General features: G+C 37.4%; 1 protein-coding gene across 2 annotated transcripts in view; it reads right to left on the bottom strand.

Moving 5' to 3' along the window:
• The window catches only part of KLHDC10 (kelch domain containing 10), a 62,189-nt gene that overhangs the window by 31,231 nt on the left and 4,709 nt on the right, over positions 1 to 26,249 (bottom strand). The window lies entirely within an intron of this gene.

The following is a 26,249-nucleotide window of genomic DNA, read 5'->3' as shown; positions in this document are numbered from 1 at the left end:
ATAAAGACAGAAAAACAGGAAACAAAACAATACTTGAATACAGAAAGAAATGATGTAAAGTAGCATTTAACCCTGTTTTGGAAGTCAAAACAAAATTAAATTAATATATAAGCAGTGATGAAGGTATTCAACTCATCCTCAAAGAATATGAACAACATGTGCACCATTTTTCAGAATTCTGGTTCAACAGAACATGCATTCAATAATCACCAATGCCATCTTGTGGCAAAAATTCACCAGTAGCTTTACAAACAGATTAGAAATTATGACATTTTAAAAAAATCAGTGAATGTCAAAAAAGGAGCTCTGGCTAAAATTAATTTGGCACAATATGGGCTCCTGTTTTCTTCCAGGTTTGGTATTCTCTTATTAGTTATATGGTTAAGAGGATAAAGCAATGGGCACCATTCTTTGAATATGAAATAAGCCGATTAAAATGCTATAATTAAAATGTTATGATGACAACCAAATAAAGCAAACATTTAGTATCTTGGCGCTTCCACTGGGGGAGAGAGAGAAAAAAAGGAAATTCAGCTCCATATTAATCCCAATTAAAACTTATTTTGTTATAGTAGAAAAATATAAGGCATTATTGAACTGTTAAATGGGATAATTCTATCTCTTCCCAAAATTTTGATAGCTCCCAAAGACAGCTTTTACTGGCAATACAAATAACATTTGTATAGAGCTTAAAGTTTACAAAGAGCTTCCACACATATTACCTCAGTTGATCCTCACAACAATCCTGTATGGATTCAACAGTCATTTCATTAAGCATCTGCTATGCCATGAGCCCTAGGCTAGGCCCTAGGGTAGTACAAGAAGGAGATGACTCCTACCCTCAACAGCTTTTGGTCTTATGAGGAAGGCAGGTGTCTAAACAAATAACTATATTACAGTGAAGTAATTGCTGTAACAGTGGCCATAAAAACACTTTGAGGAAGATATTATCATCTTAATTTTACAAGTCAGGAAGCCAAAGGACAATTAAGTGACTTAATGCCTGACCCAGCATCCAAGCTGAGTCTGTCTGACTTTAAAACCTGCCTTCTTTCCACTATACTACACCACACTTACCCTGTCTTAAGTTCCTTAGAAAGTGGGTTTGGCAATTGAAAATATATTTAGATGTTCATCAGCAAGGTCTGGTTTGTTTACTGTAGTACTTTTATATAGAGATACACAAATTGTGTGTAATGAAATGGCATTACTGCTGCATATGTATTTATTATTGTAGAGAAAACAGACTCTTTGGCATATGTATTTATTATTGTAGAGAAAACAGACTCTTTGGCAAGGGGAAGAATTATTTATTTTTGCAAAAGGGTTATTTTTTAATTGTCTAAGTCTTTTAAATCAGCAATGCCCAAATGTTGGTCCGCAGACCACTGCTAGCCCTAAGGTGAAGACTGACCAGTCCCAAACAAAAAATAAAAAATGGAAAAGGCAGTGATTTTTTTTTTAAGGTAAAATGTTCCATGTAAAGGCCTGTCCTTTGTTCAGAGATTAGGAATTTTTTGTTATTAAATATGCTTTATTTTATGAGATGAAGGTGCTAGGAAATAGGTAGTTGGTTTTGGTTTTATTATTCTTTCTTGGAAAAACAAAACTTACAAGCCTATGTGTAGCCCCAAAATACATTTATTTTTTAAATTACAAGTTAATGACATCCAAAAGTCTGGAGAACCACAGCTTTAAATCAATACAATTTGTGTTGATGACTCCTAAGTCCAACATTGTAAACCATACTGTCAAAGGATACATAAGATGTATAAGAAACTTCCCTTGCCCTCAAGAAGCTTATAGTCTAATTAGGGAGACAAGACAGACACATAAAACAATTAGATAGCAATACAAGACAGAATATAACAAGTGATTAGCTTAAAATTTGACATTTTTATGCATCAAAAGTGTTAAAATGTACATACCCTTTGACCCAGCTATTCCACTTCTAGGAATTTATTCCTAAAGAAACAATCACAGATGCATGGAAAGATGTATGGACAAAAATATTCACTATGATATTATTTATAATGTTAAAAAATTAGAAACACTTTTAATGTCCAATGATAGGGAGATGGTTAAGTATGCCAAGTAAACATACTTAAATATGGTCATATTCCACACACCACTAAAAAGTATATACAATAATATTTATTAACATGAGAAAACATTCACAATATATTACAAACAAAAAATCCAAGTACAAAATTGTACCAGAGTATGACACCATATTAATAAAGAAAAAAGTGCTTGAAAAATTCATGAAAAATACAGGAAGGATATATACATCAATTTTTAATTGTGGTTATCTTTGGTTGGTTATTATGAGTGATTTTTGGATTTTTTCTCCTTAATGCTGGTCTTTATTTTCCAAGCTTTCCCATTGAGTAGCATTACTTTTGGACTGGAAGAAAAATAATACCATATTATTTTATTTTTTTAAACTATGCTTAAAAAAATACTGTAAAGAAATATACCAAAGTGTTAGCAGTGGTTATGATTAGGGTTGAGGGTTATCGTCTCCTTCATATTATCCAAAAATTCCATGACATATTTTATAATGGAAAAATATAAACAAATTTAGAAGAATACTAAGGGAATAACATTGAAAATTACTGAACCAAAATTATAATTTTAAAAAATCCCTTTGATATTTTCTCAGAGCTCTGTCAAACATCTTTGGCCTGTTTCTCTGTCAACCACCAACATAAGTCTGTCATAGGTGCAGGTTAATGTTGACTCTACAGAGGTTATTAACGAAAAGTAGGCACTGACTTCAGAACCCATGTTTTCTTCCTTCACCCAAAGATCAGAAACAGACAGAAACCAGCAACATAGCAAATATATGTGTTTCCAATTGCATATAGATATATTCCTGTTCTGCAGTTTTGTTTATTGAAGCTTTTTTATATATTCAAACTGCCAACCTTCATTTGATTGCTTCTACTCTTCAAAAACAAAAAACATAATGTCTTCAATGATATTAATATTTAATTTTTTGCTAATGTTGATAATTTTTTAAAAAGAAATCTCTATGCCCGACACAGAGCTCAAACTCATGAACCCAAGATCAAGAGTCATGGCTCTACTGACTGAGCCAGCCTAGCACCCCTATTTTTTGCTAATTTAAGATTTTTTCTACTTCCTACTAAATTTATTTCATTAATAATATGACATAAGCATTGACTGAAATATAATAGAGTGGTAGGCTGAGCACACTCCCCTTTCCCCAAAGCCTAGCAAATAACACAGAAGCCATTAAAAAAAAAAATCTATAATCAAAAGAAAGCAAGAAATGTCTTTAGTGGACTAATGCTATGAGGAATCACTGAAACACGAAAAACACGGTCCTATACACCCAGAGTAGAGGGCTACTGCAAATGGTCAGAGCAGCCCTTACAGTAAAATAAGCCCAAAGGCAAAAAATAGCAAGAAGAACTAAAACTTAGAGAGTTTACAGATTGGGGGGTGGCACAGAAGTTACAAAGCAAATCAGCCTGTCTCCCATTAACCTCTTTGGGTCAAGCATTATGGAATAGGGGTATTTGCTTCCAGATGGGAATAGCGGCATCAAAAAAGACAGGTAGGAACGATGAGTATAAACATTGGATCAGAGATAAGACAGAACCCTGGATGGATATTAATCCCCAGGTAGAAGAGGGGACAGATATACTAAAGAAGACTTGTAATGGGGCAGCCCCGGTGGCTTAGGAGTTTAGCGCCGCTTTCAGCCCAGGGCATGATCCTGGAGACCTGGGATTGAGTCCCACGTCGGGCTCCCTTCATGGAGACTGCTTCTCCCTCTGCTTGTGTCTCTGTTTCTCTCTCTCTCTAATGAATAAATAAATAAAATCTTAAAAAAAAAAAAGACTTGTAATGGTACACTCTATCTCACTGCACATTTCATCTCTACCCACGATCAGTGGAGACCTACTGCAATAATAGACATAACATTCACAGGAAGGCTAACAAAGACTCTCAAATAAAGATGAATGAGCACAAAACCAAGACCCAAACATGAAAAAGAGGCATGAGTGTGACAAACAGAACAACTCACACCCAAAGAGAGTTGATAGGTTAAATGGGGTAAGACCTTAGATCAATATAACTAATATCCTCAGAGATATGCAAGATAATAATACATTTATTTTAAAAAGAAATCAACTGGAACTCTTAGAAAATAAATTTTGACCACTGAACTAAAAAACCTAACAACTGAAAAGATATAGTTAATGAGCAAACTAAATTAGTACAATGAAAGATGGAGCCAAGAAACTCAGCAGAACACAGTACAGAAGAAAAGTAGAAAGTATTTCACAAAGTTAAGATTAAAAGAATTAAGCAATCTCTAACAAAACTCCAGCTGCCTTTTTTTCCAGAAATAGACAAGCTAATTGTAAACTTCATATGGAAATTCAAGGAACCCAGAAAACCAAAGCAATCTTGAACTAAATTGGAAGATTCGCAGTTCCTGACTTCAAAACTTACTATAAAGATACAGTACTCAAAACAGTTTAGTACTGGCATACGATGGACATATACATCAATGGAACAGAATTTAGAGTCCACAGGTAAACCCAAAAATCTATGGTCAATTGACTTTTGACAAAGGTGACAAGACTACTCAATGGGGAAGAACAGTCTTTTCAACAGATGGTCCAGATTCTATATCTACTAAAACTTTTAATTGTGAGTGTGAAATTAAGACATTTTTTAATGTACAAGGACACAAAAATTTTGTTTCCCTCAGACTTCTGGTGAAAGAATTACTCAACGATATATACCTGGAGTTTAAAAAATTAATCCAAAAACAATAACAAGGTATAAGAAAGGAGTAAGGAGAGAAACCAGTAAGGCCTTGAAGTTAAGTGCTAATTGGGAAAAGAACAAAATACAAAAGTTTACTAATATTTATTTTTTTAAGATTTATTTATTTATTAATGAGAGAGAGAGAGAGGCAGAGACACAGGCAGAGAGTGAAGCAGGCTACCCTCAGGGAGCCTGATGCGGGACTCTATCCCAGACATGGGATCACGCCCTGAGCCAAAGGCAGATGCCCAACCGCTGAGCCACTCAGGTGTCCCAGTTTACTAATATTTAAAACTACAATGTCAGATGGTATTGAAGGAATGATTGTGAGGGCAATAAGGTTGAGAGAAGGAAAAGCAGAATGATAAAGTCTTTGCCTTGTTCAGAAGAAAGATATAGAAAGTGATTAACTCAGATATTGATAGGAAAATACAAATTCGGTATTGTGTAAAAAGTTTAAGAGAACTAGATGGCTTCATTCCAAACGTTTAAGGAAGATATAATACTTATCTTACACAATGTTTTCAGAGAACAGAGAAACTTTTTAATGAGACTAATAGAACCTTGATATCAAAATCTGATAATGATATATTTTTTTTAATTTTTGTTTATTTATGATAGTCACAGAGAGAGAGAGAGAGAGGCAGAGACACAGGCAGAGGGAGAAGCAGGCTCCATGCACTGGGAGCCCGACGTGGGATTCGATCCCGGGTCTCCAGGATCACGCCCTGGGCCAAAGGCAGGCGCTAAACCGCTGCACCACCCAGGGATCCCATGATAATGATATTAAGAATAACTACAGGTCAACATCTCTTATAAACAGGCACAAAAATTCCAAATAAAATATTACCAAGTAAAATCAAATTATATAAAAGGATAATACATCATGATCAAGTGAAATTTATTCCAAGAATTCTTTTTATTTAAATTCAGTTTGCCAACACATAGTATAACACCCAGTGCTCATCACATCATGTTATTCCAAGAATTTAAGGCTGATTTAAAACCAGTACAACTCATCACATTAGCAGAATAAAGAGAAAAACCATATGATCATCTCAATCAATGAAGAAAAGGCACTTGGTAAAATTCAATACCCAGCAAACTGGGAAAAAAAAAAGAAACGTATGCTCACACAAAAACCCATACATAAATGTTCACTGTAGCTTCTTCAATAATAGCCAAAATCTGGAAAACACCTTCCAATGAATGAGTGGTTTAATTGTGGTATATCCATACCATGGCATAATGTTCAATATTAATGAACTACTGATCTATGTTAACAACTTGGATGGCTCCCAAGGGAATTGTGCTGAATGAAAAAAGTCAATGTCAAAAAGGTTACATATTGTAGGATTCCATTTATATAACATTCTTGAAATGACAAAATTGTAAGGATGGAAAACAGATTAGTGGTTGCCAGGGGCTTACCGGGGAGGTGGCTGTGGCTATAAAAGGATAACATGAGGAGTCACTGCAATTGATCTGTTCTGTATCTTAATTAGGTGGTCACACAAATCTACACATGTGATAGATGTACCCAGATCTCAATACAAACGTACACACAAATGAATGCGCGTAAAACTAATGAAATCAGTAAGGTCAGTGGGTGGTATCAATGTCACTTCTCGGCTGTGTTATCATACATTAGAAACAAGATGTTATCATTTGGGGAAACTAGATGAAGGGTATGTGGAGCATTCTGTATTATTTCTTACAACTGCATGTGAATCTACAGTATCTTGAAGTATAAAAACTTTTTAATGAAAAAACTTGACATGGGACAGATTACCCTCAAAATAATATATCTGAAAGAATTATATTTTTAAAGATAGAACTATTTAACATGATCTGAAAATTCTTTTTTTTTTTTTTAAAGATTTATTTATTTATTCATGAGAGACACAAGACTGAGAGGCAGAGACAGGCAGAGGGAGAAGCAGGCTCCTTGCAGGGAGCCTGATGCAGGACTCAATCCCGAATCCTGGGATTATGACCTGAGCCGAAGGCAGGCGCCCAACTGCTGAGCCACCCAGGCATCCCAACATGATCTAAAAATTCTGATTTAGGTGGCTATGCCACATGGTATGGTCCTATTGCTTTATAGAATTCAGTGCTGTTTCAAAAGAGAAGCAAATTAATACTGTATTCAGAATCGATGCACAGTTGTGTAGATTGCTCACTTTCCAAGCACTCCATGCCAAAGGGCTAAGTGGGGCTAAAATCCAGTCTGCACTCTACTCCCCAGTGCACCCACAGGGCTATGTTTACCCAGAAGAGACATTTTTATTTATTTATTCATTTATTTAAAGTTTTTTTTTTAATATTTAAGTAATCTCTATGCCCAATGCGGGGCTTGAACTCACAACTCCAAGATTAAGAGTCACATGCTCCACCAACCAAGCCAGCCAAGTATGCCTAGAAGAGGTGTTTTTAAATAATGTGCACAATGGCACACTTTGGGCTAGTGGTGACCCACTTATTAAGTAAATCACTTTCTTTTACACTTATGAGAATTATTGAGTATCTATTCCCAGCACTTAAACACACTCATCTTTAAGTTTCTGCCTTTTGCTATTCAAAGCAAGAAGATCTGAACCCTACCTTAATTCGGTTGTGTTGGTTGAATATATAGTATTCTTTAGGAGGCTTTAGTTCTGTCTCAAATCCTTTTTGAAACAAAGTGATATATAAATCAATACAAACTAAAATATAGAGTGCTACATTGTGCTGTTATGGCTTTATATATACATACATATATATAAAGAAGTGCATTCCCTTAATAACAATACCGTTCTAAGAACTCATTTAATCAGGGTGCCTGGGTGGCTCAGTTTGTTAAGCATCTGCCTTCGGGTCAGGTCATGATCCCAGGGTCCTGGAATTGAGCCTCACATCAGGCTCTCTTCTCAGCAGGGAATCTGATTCTCTCTCTCCCTTGCTCCTCCCCCTGCTTGTGCCCTCTCATGCTCTATTTCTCAAATAAATAAATAAAATCTTTAAAAAAAAAGAACTCACTTAATCTTCACCACAACTCTTTGAGGTAGGTAATACTATGATTCCCAATTACAGATAAGGAAACAAAGACAGATTAAGTAATTTTCCCAAGGTCACTTAGCTAAGCAAATGAAAAATCTGGGATTCAAATCCATACAGTTTAGATCCAAATCACTCTTTAAACATTTTTAAAAAGATTTTATTTATTTATTCATGAGAGACACAGAGAGAGGGAGGCAGAGACATAGGCAGAGGGAGAAGCTGGCTCCATGCAGGGGGCCCAATGTGGGACTCCATCCTGGGTCTCTGGGATCACGACCTAAGCCGAAGGCAGATGCTTAACCGCTGAGCCACCCAGGCGTCCTTAAACTTTTTTTTTTAATTTTTTTTTTAAGTTTTATTTATTTAAGTAATCCCTACATTCAAAGTGGGGCCCAAACTCATGACCCTGAGATCAAGAGTCAAATGTTCTACAGACTGTGCCACCCAGGTATTCCAGGGAGTCACAGTATTGAGGCAAAAGCACCTATATGTCCCTCAGCTATCAGATATGTTATATTGCCTGTTTTAACTATACCATTTACTTATTTATTTTTTAAAACATTATTTTTCTTCTAAGGTTTTTGTTTTTTAAGATTTATTTATTCATTTTAGAGAAAGAGAAAGAGAGCACGTGCCTGAGCTGGAGGGGAAGCAGGAGAGGAAGCAGACTCCCCACTGAGCAGGGAGACCAACATAGGGCTCAATCTCGGACCCTGGGCTCATTAATCCACTCAGCCACCCAGGTACCCCTAAGATATTTTAAGTTTTATTTATTTATTTAAGTAATCTCTACACTCCACGTGGGGCTTGAATTCTGGACCCCGAGATCGAAGAGTCATACATTTTATCAACTAAGGCAGCTGGGTGCCCCTATTTATTTAAAACATTGTTTTCATCTATATTTCTGTTTATAAACCAACTCAGTTATTTTTGACACTAAGAGAGGAATAAATGGTAAGTGAATGAAAATGCTGGTTCTTGCTATCTCTGTTGCTCGACATTTCTGTTGTTCATTAAAACATGTTCATCTCCCGGCCGCACTTCATTTTTCTTTTTTTTTTTTTCCTCACATTAGTCTCTTGTTTCTTCTGACTTTACTCTTTGCTGACATTTGCAGCAAAAAGTAGGCCTATCATGCATAGGCTTCTATAAAAGTGGAGTAATCACAGGACATTGAAAGATCTTTTCAAACCTTAAGATGCTCTTTGTCATTTGGTTTATGCTATTAGTTATTCAAGCATGGGAGCCCGGGTGGCTCAGTGGTTTAGCGCTGCCTTCAGCCCAGGATGTGGTCCTGGAGACCCGGGATCAAGTCCCACATCGGGCTCCCTGCATGGAGCCTGCTGCTCCCTCTGCCTGTGTCTCTGCCTCTCTCACTGTCTCTCATGAATAAATAAATAAAATTAAAAAAAATAGTTATTCAAGCATTACTGAAGAAAAGAAAAAAGCCTTTGGTTAAGGAGTTTTGTCTTTGGGGAAGGCAGGCAGGCACAGGAGGAGTTGTACAAGGCTCAAACTGTTCCAAAAGCTAGATGGGATATTAAAACCAGTATTCATTAAAGACTGAATGCTAAGCCATACTGTCCTTCCTTAGAAATAGTAAAAATGGGGCACCTGGGTGGCTAGTCAGTTGAGTGTCTGCCTTTGGCTCAGGTCATGATCCCGGGGTCCTGGGATGGAGCCCCATTTCGGGCTCTCTGCTCAGCGGGAAACCTGCTTCTCCCTCTTCCTTTGCCCCTCTCCCTGTTCATGCTTGTGTTCTCTTTCTTTCTCTCAAATAAATAAATAAAATCTTTAAAAGAAAAAAAAGGGGAATGCCTGGGTAGCTCAGTGGTTGAGCATCTGCCTTTGGCTCAGGGAGTGACCCAGTCTGGGGATCAAGTCCCACATCGAGCTTCCTGTGAGGAGACTGCTTCTCCCTCTGCCTGAGTCTCTGCCTCTCTGTGTCTCTCATGGATAAATAAATAAAAACTTAAAAAAAAAAAAAAAAGGGAAGGAAGGAAGGAAGGAAGGAAGGAAGGAAGGAAGGAAGGAAGGAAGGAGGGAGGGAGGGAGGGAGGGAAGGAAGGAAGGAAGGAAGGAAGGAAGGAAGTTAAAACAAGATAGGGCTAAAAACTTTACAGATTAAAAATTAATAAAAAAGCCTAATTCAGGGCAGCCCTGGTGGTTCAGAGGTTTAGCGCCACCTTCAGCCAGGGCATGATCCTGGAGACCTGGGATCCAGTCCCACGTTGGGTTCCTGGTAGGGAGCCTGCTTCTCCCTCTGCCTGTCTCTCTCTGTCTCTCTCTTTCTCTCTGTCATGAATAAATAAATAAAATCTTAAGAAAAAAGAAAAAGCCTAATTCATAAACCTAGATTTGTGCTAGATTAAAATATTAAATTTACCAAAAAAATCTTCGGAACACTTCTGATTTAAAATAGCACCACATTCTTAATGTTTATGAATGGCTGCCAAGACTTTGAAATAAATTTTAAAATAAAAACCTCACCCTTTTAGATCAGCTTAATCTTTTGATAGAAAGAATTAACTATAAATATACCATAAACTATATGCATACTAGATGGTCTCTAAAGCTCTAAAAATTCTACAACTCTCAATGGAATCAGAAATGCTCCAAGAGTCTTGGAAATTAACTAGAGCAATAGTTCCTGAAATGTTGGACTAGCTGGCTCATTGCAAACTTATTAAAAACAATAAAAATAAAAACAAAACCAAAAGTCAAATTACCAGGTCCATCTAGGTAGGTCTGGCACATTAATTTTGGTGGGGAATCAGGTTCTATTGAGGCTAATAAAATTATTGGCTCTCTTCCCGTTTTTCCCAGAAAAATGCCTATATACTCAAAATTTTATATAAGATAGAATTCCCTAAAGACTAGCCACATATTCATGAATTGATGAACCTCAGGTTATGAAGTAAAAAAGAATTCAGACCCAGAATGTTATAAATATTTTCCAAAGGCTGGTTAAATGGAAGAAGGAATAGATTTATTCCATATTCTACAAGAAGACACAACTGGCAGAAAGTCATAAAATCTGCTGCTGAATTTAAGGCAAGTCTTTGTAAAAATTACTCAACAAACAATCTGACAGCCTTCTGTACAATATAATGGGCAGCCCATCAATCTAAAGGTCAAAATAAGTAGGCCTCTTTATTTATTTTTTTATTTTTGTTTTTGTTTTTTTTTTAGTAGGCCTCTTTAAAATAGAGATTTAGGGGATCCCTGGGTGGCGCAGCGGTTTAGCGCCTGCCTTTGGCCCAGGGCGCGATCCTGGAGACCCAGGATCGAATCCCACATCAGACTCCCGGTGCATGGAGCCTGCCTCTGCCTGTGTCTCTGCCTCTCTCTCTCGCTCTCTCTCTCTCTCTCTGTGACTATCATGAATAAATAAAAATTAAAAAAAAATAAATAAATAAAATAAAATAGAGATTTAGGAGCACCTGGCTGGCTCAGTCAGTAAAGCATGTGACTTCTGATCTTGGAGTCATGAGTTCAAGTCCCTAACTTATGCATAGATACTTTTTAAACAAAATTAAAATAGAGATTAAAAAAAAAAAAGATTAAAGCTATTGTGGGAAGGATTCCCATACTAGATAGAAGATAAGGTAAAATAATTTCTAAGGTCTTTTCCAATTTTAATATTTTATGGTTCTAAAGAGTTTTAGAAGAGGGGGAAAAGTAAAAAGTTAATTTTAAAACTTTTTTGGGGGATCCCTGGGTGGCGCAGCGGTTTGGCGCTTGCCTTTGGCCCAGGGCGCGATCCTGGAGACCTGGGATCAAATCCCACGTCGGGCTCCCAGTGCATGGAGCCTGCTTCTCTCTCTGCCTGTGTCTCTGCTTCTCCCTCTCTCTCTGTGTGACTATCATAAATAAATAAAAATTAAAAAATAAATAAAATAAAATAAAACTTTTTTGGGGGGTGACCCCTGGGTAGCTCAGTGGTTGAGCATCTGCCTTTAGCTCAGGGCGTGATCCTGGAGTTCTGGGATTGAGTCCCACATTGGGCTCCCTGCATGGAGCCTGCTTCCACCTCTCTCTGTGTATGGCTCATGAATAAATAAAATAAAATAAAATAATATAAAATAAAATAAAATATTTTTTTAAAATTTAAATTTAAATTTAAAAAATGAGCTGAAACCAATACTGAACTGTCAACTAACTAACATGTCAACTAACTGGAATTTAAATTAAATAAATAATTAATTAAAAAATAAAAATGAATATGGCATACATCGTACAACCCTAGAAATAACTTAATCATGGAATGCCTGGGTAGCTCAGCGGTTGAGCATCTGCCTTCAGCTCAGGTGGTGATCCCTCAGTCCCAGGATCAAGTTTCATACTGGGCTCCTTGCAAGGAGCCTGGTGTCCCTCTGCCTATGTCTCTGCCTGTGTCTCTCACGAATAAATAAATAAAATCTTAAAAAAAAAAAACTTAATCAGCTTACTTTCTAACTAAATATTCGAATCCTAATATACTAAAATAAAGATGTACAGTAATAATCCAGAGTCAGAGTACATGACTTGGTGTTTTCTGGGTTTCCTACACTCTAACAGAGTATGATCTCTCTTCCTAAAAACATCCTTGAGGGAGAGAGAGAAAGACTATGTATTGGGTGAGTGTAGATACAAGAGACTAAATATAAAAAACAGATTTTTTAAATCAATACACTCTGATAATGCCTGATGAACTAAAATTTTGCAACCTCCCTCCTTTAAGGAGCACCAAAGATAGGCAGCTCTTTAGAGACACAAAACCCTCCCTATTTCTGCAAGTGAAACTAAGGAACCAAGCAGAAGGAAATTTGCATATTCTAATCGTTAAATGACCATATCTAGAAATATCACTTATTACTTGATTCTGTTTCCTGATTACAATTAGAAAAGTAATCAATTTTAAAGTGAAGACACAACTGTTCTTCATGAACTCACTTTCCCTTCTCTCAGGTCATCATTTTCTGTTGGCAAGTGCAATGTATTCAAAGAAAATACCTAGACATGACCAAGGGCAATAAAAGCTTGTGTTGGATCAAATCTGGCAAAAAAGCAACAAAATATTCATGAAATAGCAAATTTCTAATGTCTGCTACCTAATCTAAAACTGTTTTTAGGGGAACCTGGGAGGCTCAGCCAGTTGGGTGACCGACTCTTGATTTCAGCTCGTCATGATCTCAGGGTCATGAGATGAAGCCCCATGTCAGGCTCCATGCTGAGCATGGAGTCTGCCTGGGATTCTCCTTCTGTTCCTCCCTGCTCAAACATACGTGCACTCTCTCTCTCTCTCTAAAATAAATTATTTTAAAACCTGTTTTTAAGGGGATCCCTGGGTGGCGCAGCGGTTTGGCGCTTGCCTTTGGCCCAGGGCGCGATCCTGGAGACCCGGGATCGAGTCCCACATCGGGCTCCTGGTGCATGGAGCCTGCTTCTCCCTCTGCCTGTGTCTCTGCCTCTCTCTCTCTCTCTCTCTGTGACTATCATAAATAAATAAAAATTAAAAAAAAAAAACAAAAACCTGTTTTTAAAAGCTTAATAGTTAAAATCAAGTTATTTTGAAACATTGGTAACAATCCTGTTATGTAGCAAGTAGACAAGCAATAAGAAAAACTTAAATGCAAAAGTAAAAAATATCAGATATGAATACAGCCAAAGTAGACATGACTGCTAGTAAGATACCCGCATGAAGCATTATATTAAAAAATAACAGCTATTCTAAAAAAACTCAGCTATTCTTTACTCAGAAATAAAAATTTCAAAAGATACCATTTCACAAGAACATTTCCATTGTAGCATTTTTTCCATAAATGCAGTTTAAGTTTCATATTTAAAATCAAAATTGAACATAAAAAATTTTATGTAGCTTTAAAAAGTTATTTTTCTTCCCAAATGGTTTTCTCAATGTTTAGTTTTATATATGTATGTGTATTTAAAACTAAATATGTTACTTCTTTCTAAAGTACTCAGTCTGGAGTGCACTTGAAAAATTCCATATTCCTGGAATGTTTGGGTAGCTTTGTCAGTTAAGTGGCCAACTCTTGGTTTTGGTCCAGATCGTGATCTCAGGGTCCTTGGATGGAGCCCCACATTCAGCTCCATGCTCAGTGGGGAGTCTGCTTGAGATTCTCTCTCCCTCTCCCTCTCCCCCTCCCCCTGTTCTCTATTTCTCTTGAAAATAATTTTTAAAATAAAAATAAATAAGATTGTATGAATTTATTCATGAGAGACACAGAGAGGCAGAGACATAGGCAGAGGGAGAAGCAGGCTCCCTGAGTCAGGAGCCTGATGTGGGACTCAATCCCTGGACCCCAGGATCATGCCCTGAGCCGAAGGCAGGCTCTCAACCACTGAGCCACCCAGGCATCTTGAAAATAAATAAACAAACAAATAAATAAATAAGAACGAAAAGAAAGAAAGAAATTCCATATTCCTGCATGAGGTTTGTGTGTTTGTGTGTTTTAAGGAATTTGTCTTATGTGACACCACGATGCTTGTGGTTGGCATTTTCTGATCAATTACACAACTGATTCAAATTCATTGAGTTGACAGTTTGTTGATGAAACCATATGGCAGGAGCTACTGTGGGTAAAAAGGGAAATAACTCAAAGAAAAGCACCATTCAACTCCAAAGACTATTTATCTCATTTTTTTGCGAGTCATCACACTTCTAATTTCATTACCTAGTCTTATAAACAACTCAATGCTCGGTAGTATCTTAGATAAACCTTGGAGTAAATTCACTGACAGTATAGTGAATATGAAAAGGAAGAACATAGGTTGAATTCTAAATGCAGCAAGAAGCCACTGAAAGATTCTGATCTGAGAAACACACCCCAAATAACCATAGTTGTGCTTTAGGAAGATTAATATTGTTTCAGTATATAGAGTAGAATAGGAGAGGAGACTAGAAAGGACAAAAACATTATTAGTATAGTACAGTTTAAGCAGTGAAGGCTATAACTGAGGAGAATAGGCAGCAAGGAACACAGCACAGGGTTACAAGCATGGACTTTAGAACCACACTGCCTGTTCCAAATCTAAGCTCTGTCCCTTGCTACTAATGGCCTTAGACAAGATTTTCACTCTGGGCCTTAGCTTCCTTCTCTGTAAAAAGGGAACATCAATAGTACTTATTCTTCACTGGGTTAGGTTTATAAAAGTTCCTGGCTAATAGTATTATTATGGGGATAAAACATAAAGACTCACAAACAAGGTGGATGGGAAACTGAGTAAAAATACAGGGATAAATACAAGTGCGAGTTTTTAATGGGGTAATTTGAAGAAAGTTTTTAAAAAGACACTAAATGGGCAAGTTGGCAATATTTATCACTAGGCAATACAGCAATGTTTTCAAATAGTGGAAGACCAGGAGCAATCTAGGTATCTATTCAATGGATGGTATATTATTGTTCATCCATATAACACAATACTTTCAGCTGTGAAGAAGAATCAGATCAATCTAAATATGGTAACACAGAACTATTCCCAAAATACATTTTTAGTTTAAAAAAAAAAAGGATAGGTGCAGAAAGAATACTTTATGTTGTACTCTAATTGCTTAAAAATAAAGATAACATGCATCTGTATGCATATATATGCAAACTCTATTTCTGGAAAGATACACCAGAAATATTAACAGATGATACTTCTGGGGAGAGTCTAGGGAAATAGGGATCTAGGGCAGAAGGGACACTTTGTCCCCTTTGTATACTATTTGATTTTACCATATTTATGTAGAGTTCTTCAGTTAAAAAATTCATGAAAAACATGAGGGGATAGGATGGGATGAGTTCAATAACAGGAAATCATCTTTACATATTTAGCTGAACATAAATTTTATGTGTTCTACAAGCTTGCCCTGTATAGATAACTAGTAACAGTCTAATGATCTGAGGGTTCAAAACCACTAAAGACTTCTTTTAAAAAGGCCTTAAAAATAGTTTAGGGAGAAAAAAACAAAGTGCTTCTTAAAAAGTATAGAGGCTATTAAAAGTTAGGCTGCATTTCAACATTCTAAATTTATATGCCAGTTTGTGGTATGAAACTGAGCATTTTTTTTCCATGTTCTAGTTAATAGGTCCCTAGGCCAGCCCACAAAAGCCTACTCTACCAACAATAAAAACTATAGTACTGTAGTAATAGTATTACAGAGTCAACCATTTTAGAGTCTTGGACAAGGTGACCTCTGCCTCCTTCTGGAAACACTCTCTTCTCTTGTCTTCTGTGAAATCAAGTAGTCCTGGTTTTCCTCTTAATTTATTGACCTCCTTTGCTTGCTTCTCCTTTCCCTCTCACCTTCAAGTCACAGTCTTCTGCCCTTATTTTTCTTTAATCCTCCTTGGTGATCTCATCCAGCCCAGAGGCTTTTAAATACCATCTGTATGCTAATAATTCCAAAACTTGCATTTTGAGCCACTACCTTTCCTTGAGTTTAATTTATATATGAAGATTGTCACCCTATATCCTCACTTGGAGGTCAAGTAGGCGTCTTATGCTTAACATAATCAAAACAGAACTCTAGATTTACCTCCACAATCCTTCTCCTTCCAGTGTGTCCCATCTCATTTCATGACACCATTATCCATCCAATTACTTAAGACAAAAGCATGAGTCATCTTGATTCCTCTCTTTCCTTCATACCTCACAATAAACTCTGTTAATGCTACTTTCAAAATACGTCTCATATTAAATCACTTCTCACCACCTATACCACTGTACTCTAGTCCAGACTGCCATCATCCTTTGAGAAGACTACAGCAAGTCTTCCAAATGGCTTTTATGCTTCACTTCTACCGATTCTCATACTCCATTCTCCATCCAGTAGGTAAAAAAAGAGCTTTAAAAAAATGTAAATCACTGGGCTGGCTCAGTTGGTTTAGCATCTGATTCTTGATTTCAGCTCAGGTTGTGATCTCAAATTCGTGAGATGAGCCCCTTGTTGGGCTCCATGCTTAGTGGGGAGTCTACCGGAGATTCTTTCCCTCTGTCCCTCCCCTCACTTGTGCACATCCATGTGCAGTCTCTCTCAAATCAATAAACAAATCTTTAAAAGAATGTCTGTCATTGACTTAAGTTTTGCTTAGCCTAATACTGTCTAGCTCCATCCATGTTGCTGCAAATGCCAAGGTTTCATTCTTTTTGTTATGGCTGAGTAATATCCCAGTGTCGTGTGTGTGTATGTGTGTGTGTGTGTGTGTATGCACGTGCACACACACACGCAGGGCACACTGGGCTATTAAGTAACTCAGGGATACACAAATACCATATGATTTCACTCATATGTGGAATTTAAGAAACAAACAAGCAAAGGGGAAAAAAGAAAGAGAGAGGGGCAAACCAAGAACACTCTTAACTATAGAGAACAAACTGATGGTAGAGGGAGGTGGGTGGAGGGATTGGGGAGGTAAGGGTTGGAGATTAAAGAAGGCACTTGTGACCAGCACCGGGTGAGGTACAAAAGTGTTGAATCACCTGAAACTAATATTACACTGTATTTTAACTAACTAGAATTTAAATAAAAACATCTTAAAAATATAAATTACATCATATCGCTCCCCTGCTTAAAACTGTCCAATAGGGCAGCCTGGGTGGCTAGGCAGTTTAGCACCACCTTTGGCCCCGGGGTGTGATCCTGGAGTCCCGGGATCGAGTCCCACTTCAGGCTCCTTGCATGGAGCCTGCTTCTCCCTCTGCCTTTGTCTCTGCCCCCCCCCTCTCTGTCTCTGTCTCTGTCTCTCTCTGTCTCTCATGAATGAATAAATAAAATCTTAAAAAAAAAAACTGTCCAATAGCTCCCTTCACCATTAGAATAAAGAAAGGTCACAAATTCAGTTTCAGACATGCTGAACTTGAGGGGGTATGAGGATGTAAGTTGAGACATCAAGAGACCAAGTATATGGCCCTCAAGAAAGATTTGGGCAGGGGAAGTTACAAAGTGGCCTTATTTATTGGCATATGGATAGAAATTGAAAACCAAAGATTTGGAAGAGAATACTTAAAATTTAAATTGAAATAAAGAAGGGTGGCGGCATAGACTTGAGAACTCACGTTAAGGCCCGGGAGAAAAGGAAGAGTTGACAAAGAAGACTGAGTGTGAGAGACTAGACTCACAAAAAAGAAAACTAGACCCAATATTTCGGAAGCTGAGGAAAAAGGAGGTTTTAAAATGAAGAGAAGGGCACCTGGGTGGCTCAGACGGTTAAGCAGCCAACTCTTGATTTTGGCTCAGGCCATAATCTCAGGGTCGTGGGATAGAGCCCCGTGAGCCCCACTCAGCAGGGAACCTGCTTCTCTCCCTCTCTCTCCTTCTCCCTCTACCCCACCTCCCCTTGCTTGCATGCTTGCTCTCTCTAAAATAAACAAACAAAACTTTAATAAAATAAAACGAAGAGAGATCAAGTAAGATGGTGATTGAAAAACATCATTTAGTTTGACAACAGATGTCATTTGTGAAATTAGCAAAACCAACTTCAAAGAGGTGATGAGGAGGTATGGCGATGAGACAGCAACTCTAGCCAATGTCTTCACAAAGCTAGCTATAAAAGGAAAAGGAGAGATTAGAAGAGATAAAACCTAAAGCTCAAAGACTATAGGAATGACTTGATGGAGAGAAAAAGGGTGAAGACACAGGACAGAGAAATTATAATAATGTAAATTTTCTGAATAGGCAGGAAGGCATAGAACCAAGGCACAGACAGAAGAATGCTACAACTATTTCTGATAATATTCAACATAAAATATACTTGGGGTAAAAAAAAATATTTAGAAAAGCCATACAAAAATTATATGTGCTAAGGGCACCTGGGTGGCTCAGTTGGTTAAGTGTCTGCCTTCAGCTCAGTTCTTGATGGTCCTGGGATCGAGCCCCACATCAGGCTCCCTCCTCAGTGGGGAATCTGCCCTCCCCTCCCAACTCATGCATACTCTCTCCCTCTAATAAATAAATAAAATCTTTTAAAGAAATTGTATGTGCTAAATTCCTTAGTTAAAAAAAAAAGTATTTTAGACTATGTAATGTAAAATAAGTCTCTTGCATGAATAACTGCAGATGTTGATAATTACTCAGTCAATAAACATTTACTAAAAGCCTAAAAGTTGGACAGCATTCTAGTCTCTGTAGAATATGGTAAAGAAAAAACATTATTTTTGTCTTTAAGAAACCCACACTTTTTTTTTTAATGACTTTATTTATTTATTCATGAGAGACACACACAGAGAGGCAGAGACACAGACAGAGGGAGAAGCAGGCTCCATGCGGGGAGCCCAATGTGGGACTTGATCCCAGGACCCTGGGATCACGCCCTGAGCCAAAAGCAGACGCTCGACCACGAGCCACCCAGGTACCCCAAAGAACACACACTTAGTAAGTAGATAAGTTGAGAAACAAACAATTGCAATTCAGTATATCTAAGTACTATGACCATTTGTGTATATGTACACAAAGGACCGTGGTGGCACATAGAAGAAGTAGAAGAGCATAGGCTTTGAAGTCCAACAGACTGGTCTGAATCTGAACTCTGACATTAATTAGCTATAGAACTTTAGGCAAGTAATGTAGTTTCTCATTAAGCCTCAGTTCCTCATCAGAGAAGAGGATGCAAAAGTTACTTACCTCACAAGGTTATGAGGAGAAAGAAGTTAATGGTTGTAAAACACCTTGAACAGGGCCAGATACATTGTAACTAATCTGTACAAGTAACCATTAAAAGAGAGAATTTTATTTTTTTTGAAGATTTTTATTTCTTTATTCATGAGAGACACAGAGACATAGGCAGAGGGAGAAGCAGACTCCCCATGGGAAGCCTGATGCAGCACTCGATCCCAGGACCCCGGGATCACGACCTGAGCCAAAGGCAGATGCTCAACTACTGAGCCACTCAGGTAGGTGCCCCTAAAAGAGAGAATTTTAAAAAGCCGTGTAAAGTATACTTGAGTCTTAGAAGACAATTAGAATAATGGAACTCTAGAGGGAAGAAAATAAGATGTATGGAATCAGGACATGATGTGGGACTGCAGTACATTACAAGTTTGATTTTTTTTTAAGATTTCATTCATTTATTCATGAGAGACACAGAGAGAGTGGTAGAGACACAGGCAGAAGGAGAAGCAGGCTCCATGCAGGGAGCCCGATGCGGGACTCGATCCCTGGAATCTGGGATCACAACTTGAGCCAAAGGCAGACACTAAACTGCTGAGCCACCCAGGCATCCCCAGTTTGATGGTTCTTCAAAGAGTTAAGCATAATATTACCATAAGACCCCACAATTCCCCTCTGAGGTATATACCCTAAAGCAGTAAAAACAGATGCTCAAACAAGTGCATGTCTGTGTGCTTGTTTAATCTCTCTCCTTGTTCTAAGAATTTAAGTTACTAGCTACAAATACTTCTATATAGTTGAAATATAAAATGAAAACATCAAAGGTGAGCATGGAGAAGTAAAAAGGACAAAGAGAAGAACTAGGGTAAAGAGGAGAAATATGTAATCGACTAGATAAGGAATGAGCAAAAGGAAGGAATCTACTGTGATTCCCAGGTTTCTAGCTTGAGTTACTAAATTAATGAGTTAGCCATGAGGCTCAGTTGGGATAAGGAGCAAAGAAGGAAGCACAGGTTTGACAGGAAAGATGATGAAATTATTTTTGGACATGTTGAATTTAGTGTACTCTTCAGTAATTTAGGTAATACTGTCTAATAGCTATTGGCAAACAAACTATGAAAATAGGTCTGGGCTCGAGACAGATTTAGGCACTGTTGGGAGATTAATAATATCACCCAGGGAAAATCTAAGAGTAGGAAGGGAAAACAAATAAACAAGTATTTATTCTCAGATACTAAGACTAAGGGGCAGATAAAGGAAAACTAACGAGAAGTTCAAGATCTAAAAGGATAACTAAGAGCTCTCCAGGAATAGAGACTTTGTCTAATTATGATGTATTCCTAGGCTCTAGTCCAGGAAGTAGTCAAAATAAAAATCTAGAGAAGTTGGGTAGGATGATATCTAATGGATTTAGCAATTAGGAAGTTATCAGCTTAACAAGAGCACTTGAGTGGAATGAAGAAGGCAGAAGTAAGACTGCAATAGATTGAAGAGAAAAAAAAAAGAAATTAAAATAAATAAGTCTATTTTTTCTGCAAGCTTGGCTGTGAATGAAAGAAATAAAATAAGACATCAGCTAGAAGAAAATCGAAAAGGTAATTCATATAATAAATTGAGGAGAAACAGATTCTTCCTGGTGAAATAAGAGAAAATAAAAATGAGTGTTTATGAGTAAAACATTTAAATATAGAACAGTTTTAATAGAATCTCAAGTTGCTGCCAGTAATACGTAATTACTTACATAGTATTAAATAAAACATAATTTGGGGATCCCTGGGTGGCTCAGCGGCTTAGCGCCTGCCTTTGGCCCAGGGCGCGATCCTGGAGTCCCAGGATTGAGTCCTGCGTTGGGCTCCCGGCATGGAGCCTGCTTCTCCCTCTGCCTGTGTTTCTGCCTCTCTCTCTCTCTCTGTCTATCATGAATAAATAAAATCTTTAAAAATAAAATATAAATAAATAAATAAAACATAATTCACTGATAAAGAACTAAGAGGGAAGCAAAATATCAAAATGTTGATAAAGGGCAGCCCTGGTGGCCCAGCAGTTTAGCGCCACCTTCAGCCAGGGGTGTGATCCTGGAGACCGGGGATAGAGTCCCATGTCAGGAGCCTGCTTCTCCCTCTCTGCCTCTCAATCTCTCAATCAATCTCTCTCATGAATAAATAAATAAAATCTTTTTTAAAAATGTTGATACAGTAGTCTTTATGGGGAATTAGTATGGATGACTTTCAAGTTCTCACTCAATGTTTTTCAAATTTTAATAATGAATTTGTATTTCTTTTGTGGTGGTGGTAGAAAGTGGAAGACAATAAACTGTATGAAAATTAATGATTATTTCAAAAGCAGAAAAGATTTAACAGATTCTAACTCAAAGAAGATAGACCACAGAAGAGAGGAAATAAAAGCAGGCTGAAAGCAGGAAAGAAACAGAAGGAAAAGGGGCACCTGAGTGGCTTAGTCAGTTAAGTGTCTGCCTTCGGCTCAGGTCATGATCCCAAGGTCCTGGGATCAAGCCCTGCATCGGGTTCCTTGCTCCGTGGGGCGCCTGCTTCTCCCTCTGCCTCCCTGCTGCTCCCCCTGCTTATGTGCTCGTTCTCTCTCTCTGTCAAATAAATAAATAAAATCTATTTATTTTAGAAAAAATAAAACAAACACAGATATAACATCTTCATTGCACACAGCATAAAGGAGTACAAACACTGTTGAAAACATAGTAAAAGACAAGGACATCAGGACTGAGAAAGGCAAGTAAGATATAAATGACTTCTGAAAACCATAGAACACTGTTGAAAGAATTAAAGATCTAGATAAATGAAAAACATCCCATGTTCAGGGATTAGAAGACAACATTACTAAGATGGTAATATCCCCCAAACTGATGTACAGATTCAATGTAAATCCCTATAAGAAGCTCTGAGTTCATACAAATTGACAGACCGGTCCTCGAATTTATATGGAATTGCTAGGGACCTAGAATAGCCAAAACAATCCTGGAAAAGAATAAAATAGTAAGAAAAACACTTTCTGATTTCAAAACTTGCTACAAAGCAACAGTATGGGAGACAGTGTGGTACTGGCACATGGACAGACATACAGATCAATAGAATAGAATCAAGAGTCCTGAAGTAAACCTGAATGCTTATGGTCAACTAAGTTTTGACAAGAATGTGAAGGCTATTCCATGGAGAATTTCTAACAAATGGTGCTGGGACAATAGGGCAGACAGTTGAGATAACCCTTACCCACACCAAACATAAAAACTAATTCAAAAAGAATCGAAGACATAAATGTAAAAGTAAAACAATAAAACTCTTAGAAAAGAAACACAGGGACAAGTTTTCATGACCTTAGATTTGGCAATAGTTTTAGATATGATAAATTGGACTTCACCAAAATTTAAAATTTTTGTGCTTCAAACAACACAATTAAGGAAGTGAAAAGGCAACACAGAACATGAAGAACACTTGCAAATCATGTATCTTATAAAGAACTTGTATTTAGAATATGTAAAGAGTTCTTAAATTCAATAGTAAAAAGACAACTCAAAAAAAGAGCAGGGCAAACAATTTGACTAGCTCAATTGGTAGAGCATTTGATTCTTGATCAGGGTCATGAGTTCGAGCCCCACACTGGGTGGAGAGTTTACTTTTAAAAATATAGATAAATTGGGGCAGCCTGGGTGGCTCAACAGTTTAGCACTGCCTTCAGCCCAGGGTGTGATCCTGGAGACCCGGGATCAAGTACCATGTCGGGCTCCCTGCATGGAGCCTTGCTTCTCCCTCTGCCTGTGTCTCTGCCTCTGTCTGTCTCTGTGTCTCTCATGAATAAATAAATAAAATATTTTAAAAATATATATAAATTAAATGGGGCAAAGTAGCTAAAAGACATTTCTCCAAAGAAGACATATAATTAGTTAACAGGCACGTGAAAAGATGCTCTATGTCAATTACACCTCAAAAAAGTTGGAAGAGAAAGAAAACAAATGCTTGACATCATGAGTCATCAGAGAAATGCAAATCAAAAACCACAATGAGATGCCACTTTACACACACTAGGATGGTTAGAATTAAAAAGTCAGATGGATAATAACAAATGTTAAAGAGAGTATATATATGAAATTGGAACCCCATTCACTGCTGGTAGGAATGTAAAATTCCAGCCACTTTGGAAAAGTTTGACAGTTCCTCAAATGAATAAACCTAGAGCACAGAGTTACCATATGACCTAACAATTTCATTCCTAGGTATATACCTAAGAGAAATGAAAACACATGTTCACATAGAAACCTCTATGCAAATTATGGCCGCATTATTCATAATAGCCAAAAAGTAGAAACAGTCTAAATGTTCATCAATGGACAAATGAATACACAAAATGTAGTTTATCTATACAATGGAACATTATTTAGCCATAAAAAAGGAATGAAGTATTGATATCTGCCACTTTAACATGGATGAACTTTGAAACCATGCAAAGTAAAAAAAAAAAAAAAAAAAAAAAGGGCAGTCACAAAAGATTCCGTTCATATGAGAAAGTCCATAATAGGGAAATCTATAGAGACAAAAGATAGATTAGTGGTTCCTTAGGGGTGGAATGGGGATGAGGTAGGTAATGGAAGCAGGAGGATAAGAGAGTAAAGCTAAAAGACATGGGGTTTCTTCTTGAGGTGATAAAAATGCTCTAAAATTGACTGTGATAATAACTGCATATATCTGACTATACTATAAACCACTGGTTTTTAAATGGTGAATGGTGAATTTATATGGTGAATTGTATGGCATGTGAATTCTATCTCAAGCAATTAAAAACATAAATGGAAATGTTAAGAAAAAGTTTAAAAGGATTAACTACTCATACTAAGAAAATAAATCAAAAATGGAATTGCAAGATATTAAGGAAATAACTACAACAGGAAGCCCATAACTTACAGAACATAACTAAAGCAGAATTCAAAGAAATCTTATAATTTAATTACTTAGAAAGAATGAAAAGAACAATAAACATCCAGAATGAGAAGATAGAAAAGTAAAAGGATTTCTTTATTTGAGAGAGAGGGTGAGTAGGAGGGAGAGAAGGAGAGAATCTCAGGCAGACTCCTGCTGAGACTGGAGCCAGATGCAGGGCTCGATCTCACTACCCTGAGATTTCAACCTCACCTAAAACCAAGAGTCAGATGCTCAACCCACTGCACCACCCAGGTGTCCCAAAATTTACTAAAAAATCTTAATAAAATGGCAATAGTGGACTACTTTAACATGATAAAGTATGTACACTTCATTTTTTAAAATAAATTTATTTTTTATTGGTGTTCAATTTACCAACATACAGAATAACACCCAGTGCTCATCCCGTCAAGTGCCCCCCTCAGTGCCCATCACCCATTCACCCCCACCCCCACCCCCCACCTTCCACCACCCCTAGTTCGTTTCCTCCCCTTCCACCACCCCTAGTTCGTTTCCCAGAGTTAGGAGTCTTTATGTTCTGTCTCCCTTTCTGATATTTCCCACACATTTCTTCTCCCTTCCCTTATATTCCCTTTCACTATTATTTATATTCCCCAAATGAATGAGAACATATAATGTTTGTCCTTCTCCGATTGACTTACTTCACTCAGCAGTATGTACACTTCAATTTAAAGCTCAGGTCTAGGGGGATCTCTGGGTGGCTCAGCGGTTTGGCGCGTGCCTTTGGCCCAGGGCGTGATCCTGGAGTCCTGGGATTGAGCCCATGTCAGGCTCCCTACATGGAGCCTGATTCTCCCTCTGTCTGTGTCTGTGTCTCTGCCTCTCTCTGTGTGTCTCTCATGAATAAATAAATAAAATAAAAAAAAAATCAGGTCTAATCTTAACAGGAAAGCACAAAAAACATACCATTAAAGTCAGGAATAAGACAAAGATCCACTACTGTCTTACTCTTTAATATTTTTGGAAAGTACTAGCAAAATTAATTGACAAAAGAAAGAAGTAAGTATAAAAATTGGAAAGGAGGAGATAAAATTATCTTTATTTGGTAATAATGTGACCATTTAACTGCAAAGCCCTAGAAAAACAACTGGCAAACTATTATAGATAGTATTAGAATTCTAAAGTGGCTTGTTACACAAGAGAAAAGACATAATAAAAGTAGGAACTCCATTTACAATAGCAACAAAAAAAGATAAAATACCAGGGGCTAAACATAACAAGAAATGTGAAAGGTCTTTATGAAAAAACTTTAAAATGTTATTGAAAGATGCGAAAGAAGACTTGAACAAGAAATGAATATATTCCCTGCTCTTTTTTTTTTTTTTTTTAATTTATGATAGTCACAGAGAGAGAGAGAGAGAGAGAGAGGCAGAGACCTAGGCAGAGGGAGAAGCATGCTCCATGCACCGGGAGCCTGATGTGGGATTCGATCCCGGGTCTCCAGGATCGCGCCCTGGGCCAAAGGCAGGCGCCAAACCGCTGCGCCACCCAGGGATCCTTATTCCCTGCTCTTCAACAAGAGTTTGAACCTCAAAAAGACATCAAATAGCACTAAATCAATCTATAATGTTCTACCAATAAGACTATCAATAGGATGGAGAAGAGGAGAAAAAGCAAGAATATCCAGGAAAACTCTGGAAAGTAGAAGAGAGGATTATAAACAAAGAATGTGGTCATTAAGGTATAAATAGGTGAACTGATCCATGGAACAGAATAAAAGTCCCAGTAAGAACCCCACATTATATGTAGGAACTAAGTACATTTATAGACAATATTTCAATGCTGTGGTAACTCAGTAGCCATTTGGAAAAAAGCTGCATTCCTACCTTAATACTTTACAT

Source organism: Canis aureus, chromosome 18 (assembly GCF_053574225.1).
Source record: "Canis aureus isolate CA01 chromosome 18, VMU_Caureus_v.1.0, whole genome shotgun sequence".
In the NCBI taxonomy this organism is placed as follows: domain Eukaryota; kingdom Metazoa; phylum Chordata; class Mammalia; order Carnivora; family Canidae; genus Canis; species Canis aureus.
This window is presented reverse-complemented; position numbering and strand designations above follow the sequence as displayed.